Source organism: Cyprinus carpio, unplaced genomic scaffold (genome assembly GCF_018340385.1).
Source record: "Cyprinus carpio isolate SPL01 unplaced genomic scaffold, ASM1834038v1 S000001264, whole genome shotgun sequence".
Classification (NCBI taxonomy): Eukaryota; Metazoa; Chordata; class Actinopteri; order Cypriniformes; family Cyprinidae; genus Cyprinus; species Cyprinus carpio.
Genome location: NW_024873980.1, coordinates 1 through 6051, shown reverse-complemented (window position 1 = coordinate 6051; position 6051 = coordinate 1). Strand labels below are relative to the sequence as shown.

Sequence of the window (6051 nt, the reverse complement as noted above, 5' to 3'; positions counted from 1 at the left end):
CCAAGAGAGGCGTGGGTTCTATGAAAAGGTCAGACACAACCTTGGTTTGCACCGGTTTCCGTAGCTGTAAAGAGGTTATCACGTTCGCCTTAGCACGCGAAAGGTCCCCAGTTCAAAACTGGGCGGAGACAGATGAAGGCTTTTGTTCCTTTCTGTGCTGAATTGGCTATCTGGGAAGCAGGTGGTCCACGCTGCAAAGGCCTTACATTCCAAGGTAAGTTAAGGGGAGATTTTTCAGGAAATTCTGCTGCAGAACTGCCATGCCGAATTAACTCTGTCCTGTTGTGTGTGGGGATTTACGCAGATTGTCTATTTGCTTTTGGGGCACATCACGGTATAAAATATTTCCCAAATGAGCACTACAGAGGAATTGAGGAGTTTTCTGGTAGTGTAGTATGGTCATCACGTTCGCCTAACACGATGAAAGGTCCTCGGTTCGAAACCCGAGCAGAAACAGCTGATCCCTTTTGAAGAAAAGTATGAACCCCTTTTAGACTACAGTGGGCTTTAGAAAGTGTTACGCTTTGTGCGCTTTTCACCGAGCCTGCCTTAAAAGGTTTCGGACTGTTTTTCAGCAGGCAGGTTTCCGTAGTAGTGTAGTGGGTATCACGTTCGCCTCACACGCGAAAGGTCCCCAGTTTCGAAACTGGGCGGGAACAGTGACTCTCTTTTTCACAATTGTACAATTGGCTTTCTGTTGAGGAGGAACTCAACTCTACCAAGACTTTGGCAGCAGTAACTTCCACGCCCGACAGTCTCTATACTTTTAACCAGGTAGTTTCAATGAACAGATGGCTGTGAACTCAAAGACCCAACTATTTCGTATAACGTTTAAAAAAAAAAAATTAAATGAGACGAAAAAACAGCACAAAAGAAACGGCCACAGAGGTTTCCCGCAGACAACTGGAAAAATGCTTGGTTTGCCGCTAAAAATAGAAGGTATTTGCAGACTGAACAGCACAAGGCAATCTGTAATTTTGATTCGTGTTCCAAGAGGCGTGCGTTGAAAAGGTCAGACACAACCTTGGTTGCCGGTTTTCCGTAGTGTAGAGGTTATCACGTTCGCCTTACACGCGAAAGGTCCCCAGTTCGAAACTGGGCGGAGACAGATGAAGGCTTTTGGTTCTTTCTGTGCTGAATTGGCTATCTGGTAAGCAGGTGGTCCACGCTGCAAAGGCCTTAATTCCAAGGTAAGTTAAGGGGGAGATTTTTCAGGAAATTCTGCGCAGACTGCCATGCCGAATTAACTCTGTCCTGTTGGTGTGTGGGATTTACGCAGATTGTCTATTTGCTTTTGGGCACATCACGGTATAAAATATTTCCCAAATGAGCACTACAGAGGAATCGAGGAGTTTCTGTAGTGTAGTGGGTCATCACCTTTCGCCTAACACGCGAAAGGTCCTCGGTTCGAAACCGAGCAGAAACAGCTGATCCCTTTTGAAGAAAAGTATGAACCCCTTTTAGACTACAGTGGGCTTTAGAAAGTGTTACCTTTGAGCGCTTTTTCTTTGCACCGAGCCTGCACTTAAAGGTTTCGGACTGTTTTCAGCAGGCAGGGTTTCCGTAGGTGTAGTGGTTATCACGTTCGCCTTACACGCGAAAGGTCCCCCAGTTCGAAACTGGGCGGGAACAGTGACTCTCTTTTTCACAATTGTACAATTGGCTTTCTGTTGATGAGGAACTCAACGCTACCAAGACTTTGGCAGCAGTAACTTCCACGCCGACAGTCTCTATACTTTTAACCAGGTAGTTTCAATGAACAGATGGCTGGTGAACTCCAAAGACCCCCAATATTTCGTATAACGTTTAAAAAAAAAAAAAGGTAGTTAAATGAGACGAAAAAAACAGCACAAAAGAAACGGCCAAACAGAGGTTTCCCGCAGACAACTGGAAAAAATGCTTGGTTTGCCGCTAAAAATAGAAGGTATTTGCAGACTGAACAGCACAAGGCAATCTGTAATTTGATTCGTGTTCCAAGAGGCGGTGCGTTGAAAAGGTCAGACACAACCTTGGTTGCCGGTTTCCGTAGTGTAGAGGTTATCACGTTCGCCTTACACGCGAAAGGTCCCCAGTTCAAAACTGGGCGGAGACAGATGAAGGCTTTTGTTCTTTCTGTGCTGAATTGGCTATCTGGTAAGCAGGTGGTCCACGCCGCAAAGGCCTTAATTCCAAGGTAAGTTAAGGGGAGATTTTTCAGGAAATTCTGTGCAGACTGCCATGCCGAATTAACTCTGTCCTGTTGTGTGTGGGATTTACGCAGATTGTCTATTTGCTTTTTGGGCACATCACGGTATAAATATTTCCCAAATGAGCACTACAGAGGAATCGAGGAGTTTCTGTAGTGTAGTGGTCATCACGTTCGCCTAACACGCGAAAGGTCCTCGGTTCGAAACCGAGCAGAAACAGCTGATCCCTTTTGAAGAAAGTATGAACCCCTTTTAGACTACAGTGGGCTTTAGAAAGTGTTACCTTTGTGCGCTTTTTCACCGAGCCTGCACTTAAAGGTTTCGGACTGTTTTCAGCAGGCAGGTTTCCGTAGTGTAGTGGTTATCACGTTCGCCTCACACGCGCGAAAGGTCCCCAGTTCGAAACTGGGCGGGAACAGTGACTCTCCTTTTCACAATTGTACAATTGGCTTTCTGTTGAGGAGGAACTCAACGCTACCAAGACTTTGGCAGCAGTAACTTCCACGCCAACAGTCTCTATACTTTTAACCAGGTAGTTTCAATGAACAGATGGCTGGTGAACTCAAAGACCCAATATTTCGTATAACGTTTAAAAAAAAAAAAATTAAATGAGACGAAAAAACAGCACAATAGAAACGGCCACAGAGGTTTCCCGCAGACAACTGGAAAAATGCTTGGTTTGCCGCTAAAAATAGAAGGTATTTGCAGACTGAACAGCACAAGGCAATCTGTAATTTGATTCGTGTTCCAAGAGGCGTGCGTTGAAAAGGTCAGACACAACCTTGGTTGCCGGTTTCCGTAGTGTAGAGGTTATCACGTTCGCCTTACACGCGAAAGGTCCCCAGTTCGAAACTGGGCGGAGACAGATGAAGGCTTTTGTTCTTTCTGTGCTGAATTGGCTATCTGGTAAGCAGGTGGTCCACGCTGCAAAAGGCCTTAATTACAAGGTAAGTTAAGGGGAGATTTTTCAGGAAATTCTGCGCAGACTGCCATGCCGAATTAACTCTGTCCTGTTGTGTGTGGGATTTACGCAGATTGTCTATTTGCTTAAGGGCACATCACGGTATAAATATTTCCCAAATGAGCACTACAGAGGAACTGAGGAGTTTCTGTAGTGTAGTGGTCATCACGTTCGCCTAACACGCGAAAGGTCCTCGGTTCGAAACCGAGCAGAAACAGCTGATCCCTTTTGAAGAAAAGTATGAACCCCTTTTAGACTACAGCTTGGCTTTAGAAAGTGTTACCTTTGTGCGCTTTTCACCGAGCCTGCACTTAAAGGTATCGGACTGTTTTCAGCAGGCAGGTTTCCGTAGTGTAGTGATTATCACGTTCGCCTCACACGCGAAAGGTCCCCACGAAAACTGGGCGGGGGGGAACAGGTCCCTTTTCACAATTGTACAATTGGCTTTCGAAGGAACTCAACGCTACCCAAGGGCGGGTCACTAAAGCTGTAGTGACTCTCTTTTTCACAATTGTACAATTGGCTTTCTGTTGAGGAGGAACTCAACGCTGTGAAGACAATTATTAAGCCACTTTGCAGCAGTAACTTCCACGCCGACAGTCTCTATACTTTTAACCAGGTAGTTTCAATGAACAGATGGCTGGTGAACTCAAAGACCCAATATTTCCTATAACGTTTAAAAAAAAAAAAAAAATTAAATGAGACGGAAACTAAAAAACAGCACAAAAGAAACGGCCACAGAGGTTTCCCACAGACAACTGGAAAAAATGCTTGGTTTGCCGCTAAAAATAGAAGGTATTTGCAGACTGAACAGCACAAAGCAATCTGTAATTTGATTCGTGTTCCAAGAGGCGTGCGTTGAAAAGGTCAGACACAACCTTGGTTGCCGGTTTCCGTAGTGTAGAGGTTATCACGTTCGCCTTACACGCGAAAGGTCCCCAGTTCGAAAATGGGCGGAGACAGATGAAGGCTTTTGTTCTTTCTGTGCTGAATTGGCTATCTGGTAAGCAGGTGGTCCACGCTGCAAAGGCCTTAATTCCAAGGTAAGTTAAGGGGAGATTTTTCAGGAAATTCTGCGCAGACTGCCATGCCGAATTAACTCTGTCCTGTTGTGTGTGGGATTTACGCAGATTGTCTATTTGCTTTTGGGCACATCACGGTATAAATATTTCCCAAATGAGCACTACAGAGGAATCGAGGAGTTTCTGTAGTGTAGTGGTCATCACGTTCGCCTAACACGCGAAAGGTCCTCGGTTCGAAACCGAGCAGAAACAGCTGATCCCTTTTGAAGAAAAGTATGAACCCCTTTTAGACTACAGTGGGCTTTAGAAAGTGTTACCTTTGTGCGCTTTTCACCGAGCCTGCACTTAAAGGTTTTGGACTGTTTTCAGCAGGCAGGTTTCCGTAGTGTAGTGGTTATCACGTTTGCCTCACACGCGAAAGGTCCCCAGTTCGAAACTGGGCGGGAACAGTGACTCTCTTTTTTTCACAATTGTACAATTGGCTTTCTGTTGAGGAGGAACTCCAACGCTACCAAGACCAAGAAGAGAAATGGCAGCAGTAACTTCCACGCCGACAGTCTCTATACTTTTAACCAGGTAGTTTCAATGAACAGATGGCTGGTGAACTCAAAGACCCAATATTTTCGTATAACGTTTAAAAAAAAAAATTAAAAAAGACGAAAAAACAGCACAAAAGAAACGGCCACAGAGGTTTCCCGCAGACAACTGGAAAAAATGCTTGGTTTGCCGCTAAAAATAGAAGGTATTTGCAGACTGAACAGCACAAGGCAATCTGTAATTTGATTCGTGTTCCAAGAGGCGTGCGTTGAAAAGGTCCAGACACAACCTTGGGTTGCCGGTTTCCGTAGTGTAGAGGTTATCACGTTCGCCTTACACGCGAAAGGTCCCCAGTTCGAAACTGGGCGGAGACAGATGAAGGCTTTTTGTTCTTTCTGTGCTGAATTGGCTATCTGGTAAGCAGGTGGTCCACGCTGCAAAAGGCCTTAATTCAAAGGTAAGTTAAGGGGAGATTTTTCAGGAAATTCTGCGCAGAATCTGCCATGCCGAATTAACTCTGTCCTGTTGTGTGTGGGATTTACGCAGATTGTCTATTTGCTTTTGGGCACATCACGGTAATAAATATATTTCCCAAATGAGCACTACAGAGGAATTGAGGAGTTCTCTGTAGTGTAGTGGTCATCACGTTCGCCTAACACGCGAAAGGTCCTCGGTTCGAAACCGAGCAGAAACAAGCTGATCCCTTTTGAAGAAAAGTATGAACCCCTTTTAGAGACTACAAGTGGGCTTTAGAAAGTGTTACCTTTGTGCGCTTTTGCTTTCACGCGAGCCTGCATCTTTAAAGGTTTCGGACTGTTTTTCAGCAGGCAGGCAGGTTTCCGTAGTGTGATTGGTTATCAAAGCTGAAAGGTAATATGATGGTTCGAAAAACCGAGCAGAACAGCCTGATCCCAATTGTTTGAAGAAAAGTAGGAAACCCTTTAACTACCAGTGAGCTTAGAAAGTGTACCTTTGTGCGCTTTCCATCCGAGGCCTGCAATTAAAGGTTTCGGAAGTGTTTCAGCAGAATAAATTCGCTATGTGGTGGCCCTATTATCGTTCGCTTCATTGCGCGAAAGGTCCCCAGTTCGAAACTGGGTGGGAACAGTGACTCTCTTTTTCACAATGTACAATTGGCTTTCTGTTGAGGAGGAACTCAATTAGAACCAAGACTTTGGCAGCAAGGAAACCTTCTGCACGCCCGAAACGTCTCGATACTTTTAACAAGGTAGTATTTAATGAAGCAGATGGCTGTTGGAACATCAAAGGACCAATATTGTCGTAATAATTTTTAACAAAGAAAAATTAAATGAGGACGAAAAAACAGCACAAAAGAAACGGCCAC

At 44.9% G+C, this 6051-nt stretch overlaps 14 non-coding genes across 14 annotated transcripts; all 14 read left to right on the top strand.

Annotated features, from left to right (window-relative positions):
* Positions 1 to 582: 582 nt before the first annotated feature.
* On the top strand, positions 583 to 659 carry trnav-cac. The gene has a single exon. It is a non-coding gene; the product is annotated as a tRNA-Val (tRNA).
* Positions 660 to 1034: 375 nt separating this feature from the next.
* trnav-uac lies at positions 1035 to 1108 on the top strand. The gene has a single exon. It is a non-coding gene; the product is annotated as a tRNA-Val (tRNA).
* Positions 1109 to 1351: 243 nt separating this feature from the next.
* Positions 1352 to 1426, top strand: trnav-aac. Its single transcript has one exon. It is a non-coding gene; the product is annotated as a tRNA-Val (tRNA).
* Positions 1427 to 1557: 131 nt separating this feature from the next.
* Positions 1558 to 1632, top strand: trnav-uac. The gene has a single exon. It is a non-coding gene; the product is annotated as a tRNA-Val (tRNA).
* Positions 1633 to 2019: 387 nt separating this feature from the next.
* On the top strand, positions 2020 to 2092 carry trnav-uac. The gene has a single exon. It is a non-coding gene; the product is annotated as a tRNA-Val (tRNA).
* Positions 2093 to 2332: 240 nt separating this feature from the next.
* trnav-aac lies at positions 2333 to 2405 on the top strand. Its single transcript has one exon. It is a non-coding gene; the product is annotated as a tRNA-Val (tRNA).
* Positions 2406 to 2529: 124 nt separating this feature from the next.
* On the top strand, positions 2530 to 2604 carry trnav-cac. Its single transcript has one exon. It is a non-coding gene; the product is annotated as a tRNA-Val (tRNA).
* Positions 2605 to 2978: 374 nt separating this feature from the next.
* trnav-uac lies at positions 2979 to 3051 on the top strand. The gene has a single exon. It is a non-coding gene; the product is annotated as a tRNA-Val (tRNA).
* A 240-nt stretch (positions 3052 to 3291) lies between these two features.
* trnav-aac lies at positions 3292 to 3364 on the top strand. Its single transcript has one exon. It is a non-coding gene; the product is annotated as a tRNA-Val (tRNA).
* A 672-nt stretch (positions 3365 to 4036) lies between these two features.
* Positions 4037 to 4109, top strand: trnav-cac. Its single transcript has one exon. It is a non-coding gene; the product is annotated as a tRNA-Val (tRNA).
* Positions 4110 to 4348: 239 nt separating this feature from the next.
* Positions 4349 to 4421, top strand: trnav-aac. Its single transcript has one exon. It is a non-coding gene; the product is annotated as a tRNA-Val (tRNA).
* A 124-nt stretch (positions 4422 to 4545) lies between these two features.
* trnav-cac lies at positions 4546 to 4618 on the top strand. Its single transcript has one exon. It is a non-coding gene; the product is annotated as a tRNA-Val (tRNA).
* A 389-nt stretch (positions 4619 to 5007) lies between these two features.
* On the top strand, positions 5008 to 5080 carry trnav-uac. Its single transcript has one exon. It is a non-coding gene; the product is annotated as a tRNA-Val (tRNA).
* Positions 5081 to 5326: 246 nt separating this feature from the next.
* Positions 5327 to 5400, top strand: trnav-aac. The gene has a single exon. It is a non-coding gene; the product is annotated as a tRNA-Val (tRNA).
* Positions 5401 to 6051: the final 651 nt, after the last annotated feature.